Source organism: Procambarus clarkii, chromosome 11 (genome assembly GCF_040958095.1).
Source record: "Procambarus clarkii isolate CNS0578487 chromosome 11, FALCON_Pclarkii_2.0, whole genome shotgun sequence".
Taxonomy (NCBI): domain Eukaryota; kingdom Metazoa; phylum Arthropoda; class Malacostraca; order Decapoda; family Cambaridae; genus Procambarus; species Procambarus clarkii.
This window is the reverse complement of record NC_091160.1, coordinates 46,364,828-46,389,185: the sequence shown is the minus strand read 5'-3', so window position 1 is coordinate 46,389,185 and position 24,358 is coordinate 46,364,828. Positions and strand designations below refer to the sequence as shown.

Below are 24,358 nucleotides of genomic sequence, written 5' to 3'. Positions count from 1 at the left end.
CATGTGTGATGGACACGATACGTCGTCCGGAGTTGACGTAGCAGTGGAACATGGTGGACACGATTCGTCATTAAGTGATGTGTAGCAGCGATATTGAAGGTGGAAGAGAATCTACTTAATATGAGGACTCACTGATGGATGGTCCCAATGGTGACTCCCAGGAATATCAATCACCATACAGGAGACTTGCTGTGTAACGAGCGTGGGTAATCTTCCAGAGGAGATACAGAGGGCTGTGAGGGCGTCATTATATGCTTGACAGGTGGATGGATTCATGTATGCCTCACGCCATGCAAAGTTTTGCAAGGCGTTGATATTTTTTTTATATTGTTAAATGACATGTAGGAAGCCTGGCCCAGAGGGCGAGGTGACTGACGGAGAGGCTGAGAGGAGCAGGCAGCAGCAGCAGCCTAGCAGGGACCATCACATGGTGGAGTGTTGACAGGTAAAAGTGATGCTATTTTTATAAAACCATTACCTGGTATTACCATGTTATTCTTTATTGTTTGTCTGTTAGACGAGCGTATTTGACCTTGTCCTGGTGAGGATTTCTATGCGGAAAGAATTGCAGGCCGGACATCATACAGGAGACAAGATGCGGAACTACAAGGTCACCCTCAGATTAGGAGAGAAGTCACAGTGACTCAGGGTGTGTACTCATGACAACTGGCCACTTCTCAGCCGCATCCCAATAGTATGACGTTGAGTCCCTTCTCCATATTCAAGTCCATTTACCGGGCGACTCTCCACTGTATGCTCCGCTGGTGTTAGTAGTCCAGGTGCTGAAGAGTTATATTGCGTTTAATATTGTATTTTATTGATGGGTCCCTAACGAGGTGAAAGCCCAGGGTAAAATTGAGTGACACCTGAGAGAGTGAGTTCCGGGGCCCTGGTAACTGTGGCCAGAATAAACGAGTTATTAGTCTATGATTTTTTGATTGTTGCCACCAGAGGCGGCTAGTTTATTGTGCACCCCATACCCATCCTGTGAGCGGTAACGCAAAAAGCATTACAGAGGGCACAAAAGGATGCTAAATTATCCTGCAACCCAAGAACTATGTTCCAGGGCTTCACTGATACTAGCACAATGGTCTCTAGAAATGACGTCTCGCCGTTAAGTTATGGCTTTTATTTTAAAATGTAATGAGGTTTCTCAGAAGCACAAGATATTCCATAATGTGTGTACCAAAATATGGGACGTGAACTTGTAGGTTAACACGTGAGGCTAAAGACTATTGTGTTTGTCAGCAGGTAGTAAAGACCTGTATACCAGTCCTTGTGGCACAGTTGTAAAACACTCGACCCGTGCTTTGCGAGCGATTTGGCCAGGGTTCGTATTCTGGCCGGGGAGGATCGACTAGGCACCAATCCTTAACTGTACGCCTCTGTTCACCCAGCAGTGAATGGAGTACCTGGGGCCAGATTCACGAAACAGTTACGCAAGTACTTACGAACGTGTACATCTTTTCTCAATATTTGACGGCTTTGGTTACATTTATTTAATAGTTTACAAGCAGGAAAACTTGCCAATCAACTGTTGTTATTGTTATAAACAGCCTCCTGGTGCTTCGGAGCTCATTAACTGTTTAATAATAGTAAACAAAGCCGTCAAAGATGTACAGGTTCGCAAGTGCTTGCGTAACTGCTTCGTGAATCAGGCCCCTGGAGTGTTAAATGATTTGGCGGGTCGTATTCCAGGAAAGATTACGGACTTGCCCGAAACGCTATGCGTGCTAGTAGCGTTACACGAATATAAGAACTCGCGTATATATTAATAAAATAAAGTATTTATCCGGATGACCCCACCAGCATAAGCTTATTCTTAGGGACTAGACAACAGGGGTGTGGCGGCGTCACATGGGGTGTGTGGCGGCGTCACATGGGGTGGGGGTGTGGCGGCGTCACATGGGGTGGGGGTGTGGCGGCGTCACATGGGGTGGGGGTGTGGCGGCGTCACATGGGGTGGGGGTGTGGCGGCGTCACATGGGGTGGGGGTGTGGCGGCGTCACATGGGGTGGGGGTGTGGCGGCGTCACATGGGGTGGGGGTGTGGCGGCGTCACATGGGGTGGTGTGTGTGGCGGCGTCACGACCCTCTTACTCTCTTTCCACCCCATGCTAGGGTTTGTTGTTGCTGTTTTAGAGTCAGCTACTCTAAACAAAAGTTCCAAGTAGCACGGGCTATGGTGAGCCCGTAGTGGCCTTGCTAGGGAGTTATCAAAGCGGCAGATATCCCTGTCAGGCTTAGTATTTTGCCCCCCCCATATGTGGCTCGCCCGTCTTGGCACAAGTTGCCTCAAGGGAGAAAACTATAGCCTAACGTTGCAGCAATTTTGTCCTTGAATGGAGCATTTCTGTGCACTAAACGCTTGCATTCACCGCAGCAAACCACCACTGTCTTTACACACCTACTAAACGTGTATTTGTGAAAAGCTTGACAGATGCAATGACAACCGAACAGGAATCTTCGTTGTAACGAAGCTGTTCCACCTCCCTCTTGGTTATAGAACGTTGGGTTTCCACAGCCTCTTTGGACTTGCATAATTGTATTCTCCACAAAATTAAGTAATATTTCAAGACAATCGACTTGAGAATGGTCCAGGACGGACCGAAACGTCGTCGTCCCTTCACCTTCTAGTGTGTGGTCTGGTCAACATACTTTAGCCACGTTATTGTGACTCATCGCCTGCATAATATTTCAAGAAGATGGGTTGAAAAGCCTAAACACACTTAGGTATAACTATTCACACAATTATAATACAAGTTATTTTCATTTAAGCAAATACAGTATTTGATATACCTTAAAATCTATTAATGCGCCTTTGGGATCGTCTGCAGTTCTGAGGAACATAGCTGAGGTGTGTGTATTTGACCGCTAACTTAACTAAAACTGTCATCTTAACGTGTTTACAACTACAAACCCTAATGGATTACCCATTGTGTGTTTACATTCCCGTCACCAGACTGTCAACATCCTGCCCATCCTCCGGTTTAGGTAATACTTGTATTACCGAAGTGGACCATCCTACATATACTGACCATCCTACATATACTGACGTAGTGGACAATTAGAAAGTAGAATTTGTTACTACTGAATTTGGACAAACCGGGAAAGATTTTGTATTTATATTGCTAATAAAGCCTAACCTAACCATCCTGGGCCTAATACACGCTGAAGCCATATATAGTAAATATGCGCGCTATACTAGGCTTAGGAGGAATATTTAAATTTAGGTTGTAGCTTTATTTTTTCCATTCTCAAAGTCAGTAGTACCAAACTCTACTATCTAACTGTCCATTGCATCACTATATATACGATGGTTCACAGTTACAAAAAATACTATCTAAACAGGATAGTTGTCACAACCACCACCAGGCCTACTAGGCGCTAGTATCACTTCAAATAACATAAAAAAGATGTTTTACGTTACCTATGGATGACTACAAACACATCACCTGAAAGAAAACAAAAGATTTTATAATTGGTTAATTTAATTAAAAACCAGTATATCACAAATGTAAAATTCTTCAGAGAGAAGAGTCTCGTACCCTATTTACCTAGTTCCCATATCCACTGTGATTAAGACCTGAATCAACAGAGTTTGGGAGAAACAGATACAGAATAGAAATAATTTTCACTGGAGAAGTAGTGTGCCTAAAAGGTTTTACATAGCAGATGGAAGCTTCATTTAAAAGACATGTAAACACTGCACTTTGATGCGGATTACAGGTAACAACTATCAAAAAAGAAATGTTCGAACAAGGCGGCTAAACGACTAGAGAAACGTGCTCAAATATACCCAGTTACAGGAAGGATATTATTTTGATTCAGGGACTGAAAACTGCTCCCTTGTGAGCCACTTATGGCTTGACTGTACACACAGACGGAGACCAGGCTTTTCGTTTTTTTTTTTAAATTTTGTTTATATAATTAAAAGGGTCGGTGTTAGGATATTAAATCCTAACAATGACTAACATTTATAAATCCTAACATTTATAAATCAATAATGTTTGAAACTAATCATAAATGCAGTTTTATGAAGTTTTTTTTAATGTGTAAATAAATCCTCCTACATTTATGAAGGAAGTTTTAAAGTTTAGTCTCAATCACTATACTACTGTAGTGATGACTAGGCTTATGACTACTACTATTCTAGAATTGTAATTAATAGGCCTACTGTTATTACTATTGATGTTGCTACTGTAATAATAATATTATATTACAATACTGAACACATGTTCAGTTGAGCCAAATTTGTAACTATTTGTGTTATGAACACACACTCCTTCCTTTCCTCTCTTCTCGCCTTACCTTTTCCTTAATTTCCCTCCCTCCTTTTCCTTCTCTTTCCCTCGGCAAAAAGCAGTTTATAATTTCTCCGGGCCATGTAATCTCCCAATCTTGCTGTTATTTATGGAGCCGGGGGCTGGTAGCCTCAACCTTGACCCGTGGGAGAGTTCCTCTGGCCGCGGCCCACTTACACAGTCTGAATTCACTTGCCGTCAAGTCTAGTAGTCATTATCCGCAATCTAATTTACATATATGCCGTTATATCTAGCATATAGCCGTCGTCACATGGTATTCCACTGAGATCTTTGAGCTTATCATATTGAATACAGGATATCTCACGCTAAAACATCTTAACATTGTAGAGTTTCATCCAAATATCGTGTTGGAAACTTTAGTCGTCCATTTGAGTTTTACTTCAGGCAATCGTAGCCGTGTATCCTAGCGTCTCGGCTACCGTCAGTGGGGATCAGTTCCAGCTGCCGACAGAGGAAGACACAGCCAAGCATGACAGACAACAGCCAGCCTAGCGTGACAGTGTGCAGCCAGACAGGAGTGACTTTTAGACGGAGGGGGCGGCCAGACAGATGAACATCACGGGGGACAGGTGGCGGTGAAAGTGACGGGGGTGCTTGCTGGGGGTCACGGTTCTGCCTCCTCGTCGCTTTGTGGTGATGCTCGTCCACCACCATTGTTCTCCTGGCCCACCACACTGTTTGTGTATCACATCTGCATGTCCCCCCATCCTCCTGCCCCCCCCCACTGGTACACCAACACTACCCAAGACTGCTACACCTGCACCCCCCCCCCCCCCACACACACCAACAGTTATTAGGGTCTAAAACCTGCGCAAAATTTTCCCGCCAAACGTCATCGTCCCTTTAACCCTAACCTAACTCAAGTTACCAAAATTAAGAAAGTAAACTTGTTTTATATAGAGTGAACATAGGGTGTGTTGACAGTATGGGATCGAGGCTCCCTCCAAACCCCCCTCTCGCCTTACCCTGATGGCCAGGGTCACGATTTATCACGAAACCTCTACATCTTTTTCCTCAATCATTGGTTGAGTTGTTGACATATATCAAGCCGTTTGAGAGCTTGGAAGCACAAAGCGGGTCTCGTTAACGGTGGTAATCATGGAAGGTGGTGCTTCGATGGCTAAACACTGTTTAATATGCGTAAACAACGCCGCCATGATTGAGGAAAGATGTACTGGTTTCGTAAGGGGGTTGTGTGATGAATTCTGGTTCTGGACGTCTGATATTTTGCTGTCAGTGATGAGTGATCAACACATGTAAGCGTACACGCACGCCCCACACCCCCCAACGTGTACACACACACACACACACACACACACACACACACACACACACACACACACACACACACACACACACACACACACACAGAGGAAGCAGCCCGTAGCAGCTGTCTAACTCCCAGGTACGTATGCAGGCGATGAGTCACAATAACGTGGCTGAAGTATGTTGACCAGACCACACACTAGAAGGTGAAGGGACGACGACGTTTCGGTCCGTCCTGGACCATTCTCAAGTCCATTGTGGTACATGTTTACTGCTACATGAACAAGGCATCAGGGTGAAAGGAACTCTGCCCATTTGTTTCCGCCTCCGCCGGGGATCGAATCCGGACCCTAATTACTACCCGAGCGCTGTCCACTCAGCCGTGTGTGTGTTTACTAGTTGTGTTTACTAGTTGTGTTTTTACGGGGGTTGAGCTTTGCTCTTTCGGCCCGCCTCTCAACTGTCAATCAACTGTTTTACTAACTACTTTTTTTTCCCCACACACCACACACACACACACACACCCCACACTGTGTGTGTGTGTGTGTGTGTGTGTGTGTGTGTGTGTGTGTGTGTGTGTGTGTGTGTACTCACCAAGTTTACTTGCGGGGGTTGAGCTCTGGCTCTTTAGTCCCGCCTCTCAACCGTCAATCAACTGGTGTACAGGTTCCTGAGCCTACTGGGCTCTATCATATCTACACTTGAAACTGTGTATAGAGTCAGCCTCCACCACGTCACTGCCTAATGCATTCCACCTGTTAACTACTGACCCTGAAAAAGTTCTTGTTATTGTCTAATATTTCTGACTCATTCAAGGTGAATAACAGGTGGAGTCTAACTGGTTCGTCATTGCCTCTCATTCTTGTGGGTTCCTTGACATGTTGGCTCAGAAAGTTCCTTGTTGCCACTTCCAAGAGTTTAGCTCTCCATGTAGGTCCCCATTCTCCCAGTCTATCTTTCCGTGTGTGTGTGTGTGTGTGTGTGTGTGTGTGTGTGTGTGTGTATATGTGTGTGTGTGTGTGTGTGAGAGAGAGAGAAATATATGTAGTAGATATAAGAGGAAAAATAGATTGGTTAGAAAGGCGGGGTTCGAGAGCTAATAGCTCGATTCTGCAGACATAGTAAATACAGTACATGTACACACGCACGTGAACTGGTCAAACCTAGTTTAAAACCAACTCTTGGTGATCGTTATAACAATCACCCCATACTTGGAGGGGTATGGCACGTGTGGGGGCACGTGGGGGGGCACGTGCCCATGAATGACGGTGCCCGCACCCAGGCACCAACCAGCACCCTCCCAGCCCCTTGCATCACGTGCAGGTATTAGCCCTGGTCTTATTCCCAGGCATTACCCCTGGTTGAGTCTGGAGGCCTGGTCGACGACCGGGCCGCGGGGCCGCTGAGCCCCGAAATCACCTCATGGTAAGGCAAATCACCTCAAGTCTTATTCACAGGGATTATCCCTGGTCTTAGTCCAATACAGATAAAGACTCCAAAGAGCCTCCACTTAGGGGCTCGCCATAGACCGTGCTGCTTGTCACTTTTGTTCTGAGTAGCTGAATCTAAAACAATAACAACAGGGTGTGATTCATACGACCGACTGCGAGCAGCAGCGTCTAACACCCTAGTGACCTAGTTGACCAACCAGGCCAGGCAAGAGACCGGGCCGTGGAGGTCATTGATCCCCAGAACCAGTGTACTACGGCAAACCGCGCCCACCACCACCCATTGTATACAACACACTCAATTCTTGGCAGGGTATACAGCTAGGGCCAGATTCACGAAACAGTTACGCAAGCACTTACGAACGTGTACATCTTTCCTCAATCTTTGACGGCTTTGGTTACATTTATTAAACAGTTTACAAGCATGAAAACTTGCCAATCAACTGTTGTTATTGTTATAAACAGCCTCCTGGTGCTTCGGAGCTCATAAACTGTTCAATAATTGTAAACAAAGCCGCCAAAGATTGAGAAAAGATGTACAGGTTCGTAAGTGCTTGTGTAACTGCCTTGTGAACCTGGCCTCTCGCCACCAAAGATCACACAAGCCGTGGGTCTTCTGCAAGGTTCAGATAGCCAGGACGGACGGAAAGACACGACACAGACAGACAGACGGACAGAGACAGACAGGAATATCAAGAGGAGAGAGGCGCGCCAGCAGTGTATTACCCGCTATTCCCAGTGTTTACGTCCGCCCCGGGCATTACCAGCCTCGTGTCAACTCTTGGTGGTGGTGGTGGTGGTGGGGAGCAGGCGGGGGTGTCATAAGGGGAAGGGGGCGGTGTTACGAGAGGGAGGGGGGACTGCTATAGTGGGGGATCTCTATACCCTCTATATATCTCTGCTTCAGGCGGTGACCCCACGTGGCTGACCCCTGACAGACCCCTGACAGACCCTACGTGGCTGACCCCCTGACAGACCCCACGTGGCTGACCCCTGACAGACCCCACGTGGCTGACCCCTGACAGACCCCCCACGTGGCTGACCCCTGACAGACCCCACGTGGCTGACCCCTGACAGACCCCCCACGTGGCTGACCCCTGACAGACCCCCCACGTGGCTGACCCCTGACAGACCCCCCACGTGGCTGACCCCTGACAGACCCCCCACGTGGCTGACCCCTGACAGACCCCACGTGGCTGACCCCTGACAGACCCCACGTGGCTGACCCCTGACAGACCCCCCACGGCTGACCCCTGACAGACCCCACGTGGCTGACCCCTGACAGACCCCCACGGCTGACCCCTGACAGACCCCACGTGGCTGACCCCTGACAGACCCCACGTGGCTGACCCCTGACAGACCCCACGTGGCTGACCCCTGACAGACCCCACGTGGCTGACCCCTGACAGACCCCACGTGGCTGACCCCTGACAGACCCCACGTGGCTGACCCCTGACAGACCCCACGTGGCTGACCCCTGACAGACCCCACGTGGCTGACCCCTGACAGACCCCACGTGGCTGACCCCTGACAGACCCCACGTGGCTGACCCCACGTGGCTGACCCCTGACAGACCCCACGTGGCTGACCCCTGACAGACCCCACGTGGCTGACCCCTGACAGACCCCACGTGGCTGACCCCTGACAGACCCCACGTGGCTGACCCCTGACAGACCCCACGTGGCTGACCCCTGACAGACCCCACGTGGCTGACCCCTGACAGACCCCACGTGGCTGACCCCTGACAGACCCCACGTGGCTGACCCCTGACAGACCCCACGTGGCTGACCCCTGACAGACCCCACGTGGCTGACCCCTGACAGACCCCGCACCAACAAAGCCGTCGGCCTAACCAACAGTAAACCGCTGGTAATGAGGCTTTAGATAATGCTAGAGACACGCTCCAGGGGTCCCCAGTAATTAAGAGTCACACAGACCAACCTGTCACACACACACTGGCCCGATAATGTGAAATATCGCACACTAGGCTGCCAAGATTTGATAACACGAGGAAGTCGCCACGTTTTAATGTTACCAACGAACATTGTTTACAATTGCAAACTTATTTTCTGTACTCGTGATGCATTAACAGTTGCTGGGGTAGACTTTGGGAGCTAAAAATGGCATTGGCTCGTCTCTAATTGTAAAATTTTCCATTCAATAATTGTGCAATCAGAGGCGAATCTTAATTCAACTTAAATTCAAATTTTGAATCGTCCAATCGTATTGCTTTTATGTAACGGTTTCACCCCACTTTTGATAATGTGACAAATGCTATCGAGCTGTTATTTGACGATTAGCACATTTAGGAAACAAATCAGAACTGGTGTACACTCTAATTTGCAAATCGTCTCCTATTGCCTTGCAAATGAAGAGGGTTCTCATTGCATCTCTAATTCATTCATGACATACAATTCAAGTCATGAAGACGGTCTCATTCTGACGCCATGGCTATTCTTGTACTGTTCGGGGCATGAAAGATATATACCCATCCTGCATGGAAGATTTTGTTGTTATTAATGTCTGTGAGTAGGATGTGTCTCTCTTGCTTGCCATACTCATCCTGTGAGTGGTAGTTTATTGTGCACCCCATACTCGTCCTGTGAGTGGTAGTTTATTGTGCACCCCATACTCATCCTGTGAGTGGTAGTTTATTGTGCACCCCATACTCATCCTGTGAGCGGTAGTTTATTGTGCACCCCATACTCATCCTGTGAGTGGTAGTTTATTGTGCACCCCATACTCATCCTGTGAGCGGTAGTTTATTGTGCACCCCATACTCATCCTGTGAGCGGTAGTTTATTGTGCACCCCATACTCATCCTGTGAGTGGTAGTTTATTGTGCACCCCATACTCATCCTGTGAGTGGTAGTTTATTGTGCACCCCATACTCATCCTGTGAGTGGTAGTTTATTGTGCACCCCATACTCGTCCTGTGAGTGGTAGTTTATTGTGCACCCCATACTCATCCTGTGAGCGGTAGTTTATTGTGCACCCCATACTCATCCTGTGAGTGGTAGTTTATTGTGCACCCCATACTCATCCTGTGAGCGGTAGTTTATTGTGCACCCCATACTCATCCTGTGAGTGGTAGTTTATTGTGCACCTCATACTCATCCTGTGAGTGGTAGTTTATTGTGCACCCCATACTCATCCTGTGAGTGGTAGTTTATTGTGCACCCCATACTCATCCTGTGAGCGGTAGTTTATTGTGCACCCCATACTCATCCTGTGAGTGGTAGTTTATTGTGCACCTCATACTCATCCTGTGAGTGGTAGCTCAAAACTGTCACAAGGAACCTGTCAACATTCTATACAGCATCTCAACAAATAATTTACTTCAGAGGAAAATCCACAGGAAATCTTCAACTACAAGAGTAATAAGAGTAATTTAGATTATGGGTAAATTGTTATTCTAAAATTATTTGAGATAGCTTCCTCAGGGCATTTGATGCTGAAGCCTAACATGTGAAGCACTAAGTCACTGCGCAACCGGTTCTCCCACTTGCTTATAGTCAATATTTTGCTTATGAATAAGTACATATGTGATATACTAATTTATTATATCAGCATACTTGAAAAGCTGAATAGAAAACCACGACCCTAACCTAACCTTCTTAGTATGTTAAGCATTTTATTGCTTCTTAATTACAATTAGCACTTAACCTATAGTTATATTACAGTTTTATAAAATAAAACAAATCTAAAATATTTAAATAAATTGTAACGTCACTCAGGATATTGTCAAATTTTGTATAAAATCTCTATTGTTTAATAAAACTGAAAAAGAAATTCCTAATATTTAAAACTTGTGTATAGCAAATCGGCAGGAAGAGTTAGTGCCTTGAAAAAAATAACTTGGAATATACCACATATGTACTTATTCATAAGCGAAATATTGACTATAAGCAAAAAGTCATATATGTGCTGTCTTGTATAGTCAGATATAGTTTTGTATAGAGCGGGTTGTATAGTCAGTAGTGTACACCTGCTCAGTATAGTCAGTAGTGTACACCTGCTCAGTATAGTCAGTAGTGTACACCTGCTCAGTATAGTCAGTAGTGTACACCTGCTCAGTATAGTCAGTAGTGTACACCTGCTCAGTATAGTCAGTAGTGTACACCTGCTCAGTATAGTCAGTAGTGTACACCTGCTCAGTATAGTCAGTAGTGTACACCTGCTCAGTATAGTCAGTAGTGTACACCTGCTCAGTATAGTCAGTAGTGTACACCTGCTCAGTATAGTCAGTAGTGTACACCTGCTCAGTATAGTCAGTAGTGAAATGACAAACTAGTTACAAATTACGTCTATGAGTGTGATAACTATGCGAACAATGCCGTTATTGAGACATGCATTTAATATCACTATGTACTTTTCATGTTAACTTAAGCCATTATAAATGGCTTAAGTTAACATAACTATTGATGAATAGTCCTTGATTGATCGATTGAGTGATTGTTAAAATGTTGTAGAGGTCAACAATCATTTATGACCAAATGAAAATTCTGAATTCTAATCAGGCTATGACTTCCCAAATGGCAATTAATGTCTACAGTTATTATTGGTAAACTGAAATAATTGTTCAAACAAGTTAACAGATGTTCATTACTCATCTTGCATCAAACGCGTTACATGTTCTAGCAGTTGATTCTAGTTTAATTGCAAAATTTAATCAACATCTACATATTCTGCTACAGAAACAATTTGTATCGTTAATAGCTAACGTAATATAGCGTAAGGACTCGTATAGTGACTTGGGTCAAGATGGAAGACTTAAGTTTTGGCTGTGGTGACCTTTTGGGGGTGCTGGTGACCTTTTTTCGAAGTATATTAGGCTGCTTATTTTGCGTCAACACCGCTCAAAAAAGCGAGGGGACTCCATTAGGCTGCGGCCCGCTCCTCTATCCCTCCCTCACGCTACACCAGTTGGTTGGTTGGAAACTAGCCAAGATGGAGAGTGTACGGGGGCGTGCCCAACCGCTACCCCACCTACACCAGGCTCTAGGGGGTGGGGGATGCCGCCCACAACAGTTGGCTGACTCCTGTGTACCCGTTTACTGCTAGGTGATGAGCTAGGTGAACAGCTAAGGCGTAAGGTGACTGACAACGGGCCTAACCATCTCTGGCCCGTACGGGATTCGAACCCGTGATTCCCGATAGTGAGTCGAGAAGGAACCAAACGGTACTACCGAGACTATTAATAGAATTTAGACCGTTTAATATAAGCTATTACGGATTCTGTACATGATCTCTTCTCTATTGTGTCCTGTTACCCATCCTCCACCCCCCCCCCCCCCCCTCAAGGAATAGGCAGTTGAACTGCCCAGGAAGGAATAGGCAGTTGAACTCCCCAGGAAGGAATAGGCGGTTGAACTGAATAGGAAGTTAAACGACACCCATTACATAACGTATACTTTTTTTTTAAATATTTCAAAGAAAAAAACTGTCTGAAAACTGGACACCCTTTACTAATATTTAATACAATAGGCAGATAATATTACTGCTGGGTTGTATAAATAGAATCAAGTTCAAGTCGAAAGATTTATGCGTTTTGAAGGGAAACCAGAGTTATAGACGTAATGTATTCTTATAAGTTATAGATTCTATATACAATAGAATCACTCAGAGAAGACGTGACGCTGTGGAATTTTCCTCCCATAGAAAACGGGATATTGCCACGTCGCTATTAAACTCACCAGCTATTCTGCTGGGAATTATTCTTAATACAACAGTCTTTGGACTGTTATCATAAAAACATATCACTTTAATTAAGTTAGTTATTAGTACCAAAGTAGAGTAAATGTAGATACTTTCTAACATTTCTTGACGCATCTGGGGCCAGATTCACGAAGCAGTTAAGCAAGTACTTACGAACGTGTACATCTTTCCTGAATCTTTGACGGCTTTGGTTACATTTATTAAACAGTTTACAAGCATGAAAACTTCCCAATCTACTGTTATTGTTATAAACAGCCGCCCGGTGCTTTGGAGCTCATTAACTGTTTAATAATTGTAAACAAAGCCGCCAAAGATTGAGAAAAGATGTACAGGTTCGTAAGTGCTTACGTAACTGCTTCGTGAATCTGGGCCCTGGAGAACAAGGGATGCATCAGTGGGAGGAAGGCTCAGTGGCCAGTCATTGTTTATCAACAAGGTCGCTGGAGCGAGTCTACCTCCTATCTACCTCCCTTGGACAGCTGTGTCACAGGAGTAAAGTGATTCTGTTATCATACACAACTCCGTCTATTATAAAGGAAGTGTTGTACATTAGTTGGGAGCCCAGTCACACCTACATAGTGGATCGACTGGTTCGAATCCTCGTCACGGCCCTTGTGGATTTGCTCGACTGGCTTGTTCATTCGTGTTCATACTGGTTGACAAGTCCCACTACCATACAATAAGGCCTATTTTAATTACTAATTTATATAGTCTAATACTATAGTGAATGTTAATCAATTTTGATTGACTACACATAATTTAATACCCCCCCCCTAATGTGTAAAGGATTCGATTTGTGAGAAATTGCAGAAACACAGTCCACTCCATCATACTATTTGCTATCGAAATATATAAATTAACGTAAATATAAATTGTATATAAATTCATATAAATGAAATATAAATCTGACAAGTGGGTTCCCCACAACTACCCCCGGCCGTGCACAAGCGGCCGTGCACAAGCGGCCTCACCTCAGCCATTACCACACCTCACACATTCCCATAAACCGACTCCTCTAAGACTATATTAATAAAAAAACTATACTCCGAGTCTCACCCAAATTGTGTACATTAAACACACACAAATATACCACATTATGTAATGTGGTACATACGTATGTACATACATATGTCTTACATACCACATATGTAAGACCAATCCTGGAGTATGCAGCCCCAGCATGGAGCCCGTACCTTGTCAAGCACAAGACGAAACTGGAAAAAGTTCAGAGGTATGCCACTAGGCTAGTCCCAGAACTAAGAGGCATGAGTTACGAGGAAAGGCTGCGGGAAATGCACCTTACGACACTGGCAGACAGAAGAGTGAGGGAAGACATGATCACTACCTACAAAATCCTCAGGGGAATTGACAGGGTAGACAAGGATAAACTATTCAACACTGGAGGGACACGAACAAGGGGACACAGGTGGAAACTGAGTACCCACATGAGCCACAGAGACGTTAGAAAGAACTTTCAGTGTCAGAGTAGTTAACAGATGGAATGCATTAGGCAGTGATGTGGTGGAGGCTGACTCCATACACAGTTTCAAGTGTAGATATGATAGAGCCCAGTAGGCTCAGGAATCTGTACACCTGTTGATTGACGATTGAGAGGCGGGACCAAAGAGCCAGAGCTCAACCCCCGCAAACACAACTAGGTAAGTACACAGTGCAACTATACAAGCTAACCTGTTTCAGGCCTAATATATGAACCAAATTATGACCAAGTTAGTGTATATGCTATACCAGGCCGGGAAAAGTTTAGATCCGATTATTGCCTATTTTGTCGTGCCTTTACTAAATAGAAAATGGGAAATTTAGTATATATACATCACTCCAATTGTGTATGTTTGACCAGTTTGCTATAAATACCATGATTTTTGGATGATAGTTACCTAAACACACTGGAACGTGGCACAGAAATCGTCACATTACCCCATTAGTGAAAACCGAAGGTCAAGACAGGCTTTTACACCGAGATGCCACAACAGCCTCGTGGATCCAAGACCTGAAATCTGTAGTTTGTTATACAGGTAGAGATGAGAGGTAGATACTTGTCTCAGATGCATCCAACCACTTTGGCTGGACGGTAGAGCGACGGTCTCGCTTCATGCAGGTCTGCGTTCAATCCCCGACCGTCCAAGTGGTTGGGCAACATTCCTTCCCCTTATCCCAAATCCTGAACCCCCTTAATCCCTCCAGCATTACCAACCAGACCGCCTGGCAACACTGCTTCAACTTATCCCATTTGACCCTTAACCCATTTTCTCGCCTCGTATATTAGCGGAATCTGCCAATTCGTTAAAAGTGCGACGTTATGGTAACAAAGTACCGTAATATTCACGTTTTCTATACTTCGGCCTCGATAGGTTTGGTGGGTTGCTCGGGTTCACACGTTTCTGGTCAGGCGAAACACTGTTGCCAGAGTCGACCCACGCGCTAATGATTGAACAAATCCACAAGGGCCGTGACGAGGATTCGAACCTGCGTCCAGGAGCATCCCTAATGATTGATTGATGAAGATTAAGCCACCCAAAAGGTGGCACGGGCATGAATAGCCCGTAAGTGGTGGCCCTTTTGAGCCATTACCAGTATCAAGAGCTGATACTGGAGATCTGTGGAGGTGCTGCTGCACCCTGCGTGACGGGAGATGTCTCCCGCCCAAGCCCTAATGGCCGACACAATCCGTATATATCCACCAGATCCATAGGCCTAACCAAGAGCTATGATAGAGAAGGTCGTACAAGGACTAGCCCCCCGCGCAGGTCCCCCCACGCAGGTCCCAACCCTACAAGTGACAAAGGGGTTGATGCGTGAGCCAACTGGCCATTCGCCCCTCCCAAAGTCATTATCACGGGATTAGACTCTCCCAACTACCCCCCCCCCCTACTGAGATAGCCCAAACACCTCCGCCCTTGCTCACGTCTGCTCCTCTCTAATACGTCGTATTCGATACGGAATCGACTAATCCGTTAGCAATATTACGCATTAATACAGATTTAAACATTGTACAAATTGACGTTTTCTATGCATCTTTCTGGCAGGTTGGGGTTAGTACGTTTCTGGTTAGGCAAAAACAGTTCCGTTTTTTTACGTAGCGGCAAATTGAGAGGACCGGATGAACCCACAGGCCAGAACCGGTCCATTACGTCCAGCGACCGGCCAACACCCCCACACCGGCCTCTGACTCATCCCCTAGCCTGGGTAACCCCGCCACCACTATCCCCTACACCTGTGGGGTCAGACTTCAGCTCCTGGACCCGCAAATGACGCAGTGTGCTGAGCGTGTGTCTGTACAAGCGATAACATATCAGTAGATATTGATTGCTTGCTATACCCTATGATCCTTATGTTGAGTGATTTCCAGAGTCAAGGTTTTTTTTCCCCGAGGGGCGAGTTTATTGGGCAGCGTCACTCATCCTGTGAGTGGACATACCACCATAGTGACAGTATTGGGCAGCGCCACTCATCCTGTGAGTGGACACACCGCCATAGTGACAGTATTGGGCAGCGCCACTCATCCTGTGAGTGGACATACCGCCATAGTGACAGTATTGGGCAGCGCCACTCATCCTGTGAGTGGACACACCGCCATAGTGACAGTATTGGGCAGCGCCACTCATCCTGTGAGTGGACATACCGCCATAGTGACAGTATTGGGCAGCGTCACTCATCCTGTGAGTGGACATACCGCCATAGTGACAGTATTGGGCAGCGCCACTCATCCTGTGAGTGGACACACCGCCATAGTGACAGTATTGGGCAGCGTCACTCATCCTGTGAGTGGACACACCGCCATAGTGACAGTATTGGGCAGCGCCACTCATCCTGTGAGTGGACACACCGCCATAGTGACAGTATTGGGCAGCGCCACTCATCCTGTGAGTGGACACACCGCCATAGCAGAATGTACAACACTCCCCAATAGGAAGAAAACCCGCTGGGTTGTTCATCCTGTCACTTGTACCCAGACACAGCTGGGACTTGCTTAACTGTCTCAAGTGAACAGCTTATCAAACAAGAAGATTAACATCTGTCAACCCTTAAAATCTTACGTTATCTTGCGGGTGCAAAATGGTGAAATCTTTTAAGAACAGTATCAATATTTGAAAAATGGTATTTTTCGAAGTCAATGTTGGGTTTGTTATTCTACACATATTCCTAATGTCTCTCAGGTGTTCACATTCACGTAGATAGTGGTCAAGGCGGTGTCCATCACTCTCACCACAGATTCTGCAACTTCGCTGATCAACTGTTTCCATTCCGTATCGCCATGGATATTTGTATCCAAGACGGATTCTCGCTATTACTGATTCTCTCCCTCGTCCTCCTCCTATTCGGCCATAATGATTGGGATTGCCAGCTGCAACCATGTTGTACCATCGTACAGATTCACTGGTTTGTGCTTCTATCCTCCTTTCCTCAGTTACCTTGTCACGGTGATGTTGCCTGACAATACCTCTAATTTGTTGTAGAGTCTTGGGTATGAAGTATTCAATATGGTCTCCTTCAGCGCCTTCAGCAGCCAGCACATCTGCTCGTTCATTCCCACATATTCCAACATGGGAGGGGATCCACAACATGGGAGGGGATCCACAACATGGGAGGGGATCCCCAACATGGGAGGGGATCCCCAACATGGGAGGGGATCCCCAACATGGGAGGGGATCCCCAACATGGGAGGGGATCCCCAACATGGGAGGGGATCCCCAACATGGGAGGGGAGCCCCAACATGGGAGGGGAGCCCCAACATGGGAGGGGATCCCCAACATGGGAGGGGAGCCCCAACATGGGAGGGGAGCCCCAACATGGGAGGGGAGCCCCAACATGGGAGGGGATCCCCAACATGGGAGGGGAGCCCCAACATGGGAGGGGATCCACAGAAACTTGACGACTCTTCCCTGATTGGTCAGTACTCTCACAGCTCTCTTCATCTCAGCGACTATCTTAAGGTTACCTGGAGGTGCTTCCGGGACTTAGTGTCCCCGCGGCCCGGTCGTCGACCAGACTATCGCAAGATTTTCTGCCAGATTTTGAGTAAGATTTTGCAGCGCTGCTTTTGAATCGGTGCAAATCACTGCACCATAAGTGCCTCGTTCAAGGAATGTTAACGCCATAACAACGGCAGTTAACTCCGCTTGTGTTGAAAAGGCAAATTACAGTGTAAGCTGCACCAGCCCTGCCACTGACAGGGTTAGATGACCCCATCAGTAGAAAATCTTCACTGACGGGTCATCTGAGTGAGAGAAGTGTAGCTCAGTATCGCTCTGAGTACTTGTCAGGATAAGGATTTTGTGCCGGGGGAAGGGGGGGGGGTGATAGGTGTCCCCCCAGGTGCCGTAGACGACTCCTAACATTACTAAAATCAACTGTAGTTGACTGCCATAGTCAACTTTACCACCACGTGGTAAAGACCCACCACCAACACGTGGTAAAGACCCACCACCACCAACACGTGGTAAAGACCCATCACCAACACGTGGTAAAGACCCACCACCACCACCAACACGTGGTAAAGACCCACCACCACCAACACGTGGTAAAGACCCACCACCACCACCACCAACACGTGGTAAAGACCCGCCACCACCAACACGTGGTAAAGACCCACCACCACCACCACCAACACGTGGTAAAGACCCACCACCACCAACACGTGGTAAAGACCCACCACCACCACCAACACGTGGTAAAGACCCACCACCACCACCAACACGTGGTAAAGACCCACCACCACCAACACGTGGTAAAGACCCACCACCACCACCACGTGGTAAAGACCCACCACCACCACCAACACGTGGTAAAGACCCACCACCACCACCACCACCACGTGGTAAAGACCCACCACCACCACCAACACGTGGTAAAGACCCACCACCACCACCACGTGGTAAAGACCCGCCGCCGCCACCACCACGTGGTAAAGACCCACCACCACCACCACCAACACGTGGTAAAGACCCGCCACCACCACCACCACCAACACGTGGTAAAGACCCACCACCACCAACACGTGGTAAAGACCCGCCACCACAAACACGTGGTAAAGACCCGCCACCACCAACACGTGGTAAAGACCCGCCACCACCAACACGTGGTAAAGACCCGCCACCACCAACACGTGGTAAAGACCCGCCACCACCAACACGTGGTAAAGACCCGCCACCACCAACACGTGGTAAAGACCCGCCACCACCAACACGTGGTAAAGATCCGCCACCACCACCAACACGTGGTAAAGACCCACCACCACCACCAACACGTGGTAAAGACCCGCCACCACCACCAACACGTGGTAAAGACCCGCCACCACCACCAACACGTGGTAAAGACCCGCCACCACCACCACCAACACGTGGTAAAGACCCGCCACCACCAACACGTGGTAAAGACCCACCACCACCAACACGTGGTAAAGACCCACCACGACCAACACGTGGTAAAGACCCACCACCACCACCACCAACACGTGGTAAAGACCCGCCACCACCACCAACACGTGGTAAAGACCCACCACCACCACCAACACGTGGTAAAGACCCACCACCACCACGTGGTAAAGACCCACCACCACCACCACGTGGTAAAGACCCACCACCACCACCACCAACACGTGGTAAAGACCCACCACCACCAACACGTGGTAAAGACCCACCACCACCACCACGTGGTAAAGACCCACCACCACCACCAACACGTGGTAAAGACCCACCACCACGTGGTAAAGACCCGCCGCCACCACCACGTGGTAAAGACCCGCCGCCACCACCACGTGGTAAAGACCCGCCACCACCACCACCACGTGGTAAAGACCCGCCACCACCAACACGTGGGAAAGACCCGCCACCACCAACACGTGGTAAAGACCCACCACCACCAACACGTGGTAAAGACCCACCACGACCAACACGTGGTAAAGACCCACCACCACCACCACCAACACGTGGTAAAGACCCGCCACCACCACCAACACGTGGTAAAGACCCACCACCACCACCAACACGTGGTAAAGACCCACCACCACCACGTGGTAAAGACCCACCACCACCACCACGTGGTAAAGACCCACCACCACCACCACCAACACGTGGTAAAGACCCACCACCACCAACACGTGGTAAAGACCCACCACCACCACCACGTGGTAAAGACCCACCACCACCACCAACACGTGGTAAAGACCCACCACCACGTGGTAAAGACCCGCCGCCACCACCACGTGGTAAAGACCCGCCGCCACCACCACGTGGTAAAGACCCGCCACCACCACCACCACGTGGTAAAGACCCGCCACCACCAACACGTGGGAAAGACCCGCCACCACCACCACCAACACGTGGTAAAGACCCGCCACCACCAACACGTGGTAAAGACCCGCCACCACCAACACGTGGTAAAGACCCGCCACCACCAACACGTGGTAAAGACCCGCCACCACCAACACGTGGTAAAGACCCGCCACCACCAACACGTGGTAAAGACCCGCCACCACCAACACGTGGTAAAGACCCGCCACCACCAACACGTGGAAAAGACCCGCCACCACCAACACGTGGTAAAGACCCGCCACCACCAACACGTGGTAAAGACCCGCCACCACCAACACGTGGTAAAGACCCGCCACCACCAACACGTGGTAAAGACCCGCCACCACCAACACGTGGTAAAGACCCGCCACCACCACCAACACGTGGTAAAGACCCGCCACCACCACCAACACGTGGTAAAGACCCGCCACCACCACCAACACGTGGTAAAGACCCGCCACCACCACCACCAACACGTGGTAAAGACCCGCCACCACCAACACGTGGTAAAGACCCACCACCACCACCAACACGTGGTAAAGACCCGCCACCACCAACACGTGGTAAAGACCCGCCACCACCAACACGTGGTAAAGACCCGCCACCACCACCAACACGTCGTAAAGACCCACCAACACGTGGTAAAGACCCGCCACCACCACCAACACGTGGTAAAGACCCGCCACCACCAACACGTGGTAAAGACCCGCCGCCACCACCAACACCTGGGAAAGACCCGCCACCGCCAACACGTGGTAAAGACCCGCCGCCACCACCACCAACACGTGGTAAAGACCCGCCACCACCACCACCAACACGTGGTAAAGACCCACCACCACCAACACGTGGTAAAGACCCGCCACCACCACCAACACGTGGTAAAGACCCGCCACCACCACCAACAGGTGGTAAAGACCCACCAACACGTGGAAAAGACCCACGACCACGTGGTAAAGACCCACCACCAACACGTGGTAAAGACCCGCCGCCACCACCACCAACACGTGGTAAAGACCCGCCGCCACCACCACCAACACGTGGTAAAGACCCGCCACCACCAACACGTGGTAAAGACCCGCCACCACCACCAACACGTGGTAAAGACCCACCACCACGTGGTAAAGACCCGCCACCACCACCACCAACTCGTGGTAAAGACCCGGCACCACCACCACCAACACGTGGTAAAGACCCCACCACCAACACGTGGTAAAGACCCTCCACCACCACCAACACGTGGTAAAGACCCTCCACCACCACCAACACGTGGTAAAGACCCACCACGTGGTAAAGACCCACCACCACCACCAACACGTGGTAAAGACCCACCACCACCACCACGTGGTAGAGACCCTCCACCACCAACACGTGGTAAAGACCCCACCACCACCACGTGGTAAAGACCCACCACCACCACCATGTGGTAAAGACCCGCCACCACGTGGTAAAGACCCACCACCACCACGATGTGGTAAAGACCCACCACCACCACCATGTGGTAAAGACCCACCACCACCACCATGTGGTAAAGACCCACCACCACCACGTGGTAAAGACCCACCACCACGTGGTAAAGACCCACCACCACCACCACGTGGTAAAGACCCACCACCACCACCACGTGGTAAAGACCCACCACCACCACCACGTGGTAAAGACCCACCACCACCACGTGGTAAAGACCCACCACCACCACCATGTGGTAAAGACCCGCCACCACGTGGTAAAGACCCGCCACCACCAACACGTGGTAAAGACCCACCACCACCAATACGTGGTAAAGACCCACCACCACCACCACGTGGTAAAGACCCTCCACCACCACCAACACGTGGTAAAGACCCACCACCACCACCACGTGGTAAAGACCCACCACCACCAATACGTGGTAAAGACCCACCACCACCACGTGGTAAAGACCCGCCGCCACCAACACGTGGTAAAGACCCACCACCACCACCACCAACACGTGGTAAAGACCCACCACCACCAACACGTGGTAAAGACCCACCACCACCAACACGTGGTAAAGACCCACCACCACCAACACGTGGTAAAGACCCACCACCACCAACACGTGGTAAAGACCCACCACCACCAACACGTGGTAAAGACCCACCACCACCACCAACACGTGGTAAAGACCCGCCGCCACCAACACGTGGTAAAGACCCACCACCACCACCACCAACACGTGGTAAAGACCCGCCGCCACCAACACGTGGTAAAGACCCACCACCACCACCACCACCACGTGGTAAAGACCCCACCACCAACACGTGGTAAAGACCTTCCACCACCACCAACACGTGGTAAAGACCCTCCACCACCAACACGTGGTAAAGACCCTCCACCACCAACACGTGGTAAAGACCCACCACCACCAACACGTGGTAAAGACCCACCACGTGGTAAAGACCCACCACCACCAACACGTGGTAAAGACCCACCACCACCACCACGTGGTAGAGACCCTCCACCACCAACACGTGGTAAAGACCCCACCACCACCACGTGGTAAAGACCCACCACCACCACCATGTGGTAAAGACCCGCCACCACGTGGTAAAGACCCACCACCACCACGATGTGGTAAAGACCCACCACCACCACCATGTGGTAAAGACCCACCACCATGTGGTAAAGTCCCACCACCACCACCACGCGGTAAAGACCCACCACCACCACCATGTGGTAAAGACCCGCCACCACCAACACGTGGTAAAGACCCACCACCACCAATACGTGGTAAAGACCCACCACCACCACCACGTGGTAAAGACCCTCCACCACCACCAACACGTGGTAAAGACCCACCACCACCACCACGTGGTAAAGACCCACCACCACCAATACGTGGTAAAGACCCACCACCACCACGTGGTAAAGACCCGCCGCCACCAACACGTGGTAAAGACCCACCACCACCAACAACACGTGGTAAAGACCCACCACCACCAACACGTGGTAAAGACCCGCCACCACCACCACCACCAACACGTGGTAAAGACCCGCCACCACCAACACGTGGTAAAGACCTACCACCACCAACACGTGGTAAAGACCCGCCACCACCAACACGTGGTAAAGACCCACCACCACCAACACGTGGTAAAGACCCACCACCACCAACACGTGGTAAAGACCCACCACCACCAACACGTGGTAAAGACCCACCACCACCAACACGTGGTAAAGACCCACCACCACCAACACGTGGTAAAGACCCACCACCACCAACACGTGGTAAAGACCCACCACCACCAACACGTGGTAAAGACCCACCACCACCAACACGTGGTAAAGACCCACCACCACAACACGTGGTAAAGACCCACCACCACCAACACGTGGTAAAGACCCACCACCACCAACACGTGGTAAAGACCCACCACCACCAACACGTGGTAAAGACCCACCACCACCAACACGTGGTAAAGACCCACCACCACCAACACGTGGTAAAGACCCACCACCACCAACATGTGGTAAAGACCCACCACCACCAACACGTGGTAAAGACCCACCACCACCAACACGTGGTAAAGACCCACCACCACCAACACGTGGTAAAGACCCACCACCACCAACACGTGGTAAAGACCCGCCACCACCACCAACACGTGGTAACACGTGGTAAAGACCCACCACCACCAACACGTGGTAAAGACCCACCACCACCAACACGTGGTAAAGACCCACCACCACCAACACGTGGTAAAGACCCACCACCACCAACACGTGGTAAAGACCCACCACCACCAACACGTGGTAAAGACCCGCCACCACCACCACCAACACGTGGTAAAGACCCACCACCAACACGTGGTAAAGACCCACCACCAACACGTGGTAAAGACCCACCACCACCAACACGTGGTAAAGACCCGCCGCCACCACCACCACCACGTGGTAAAGACCCGCCACCACCACCAACACGTGGTAAAGACCCACCACCACCACCAACACCAACACGTGGTAAAGACCCACCACCACCAACACGTGGTAAAGACCCACCACCACCAACACGTGGTAAAGACCCGCCACCACCACCAACACGTGGTAAAGACCCGCCACCACCACCACCACCAACACGTGGTAAAGACCCACCACCACCAACACGTGGTAAAGACCCACCACCACCAACACGTGATAAAGACCCACCACCACCAACACGTGGTAAAGACCCACCAACACGTGGTAAAGACCCGCCACCACCACCACCACCAACACGTGGTAAAGACCCACCACCAACACGTGGTAAAGACCCACCACCACCAACACGTGGTAA

The 24,358-nt window shown here is 49.2% G+C and overlaps 1 protein-coding gene across 3 annotated transcripts in view; it reads right to left on the bottom strand.

Moving 5' to 3' along the window:
- The window catches only part of LOC123758414 (clavesin-2), a 130,386-nt gene that overhangs the window by 44,530 nt on the left and 61,498 nt on the right, over nucleotides 1-24,358 (bottom strand). Inside the window, exon 2 of one of the 3 annotated variants that reach the window (XM_045742799.2) lies at nucleotides 3,430-3,454. The exons of the other annotated variants lie outside the window; for them this stretch is intronic. The gene's annotated coding sequence lies outside the window, so the exon portion shown is untranslated. The remainder of the gene's footprint in view (nucleotides 1-3,429; nucleotides 3,455-24,358) is intronic. 3 annotated transcript variants of the gene reach the window in all.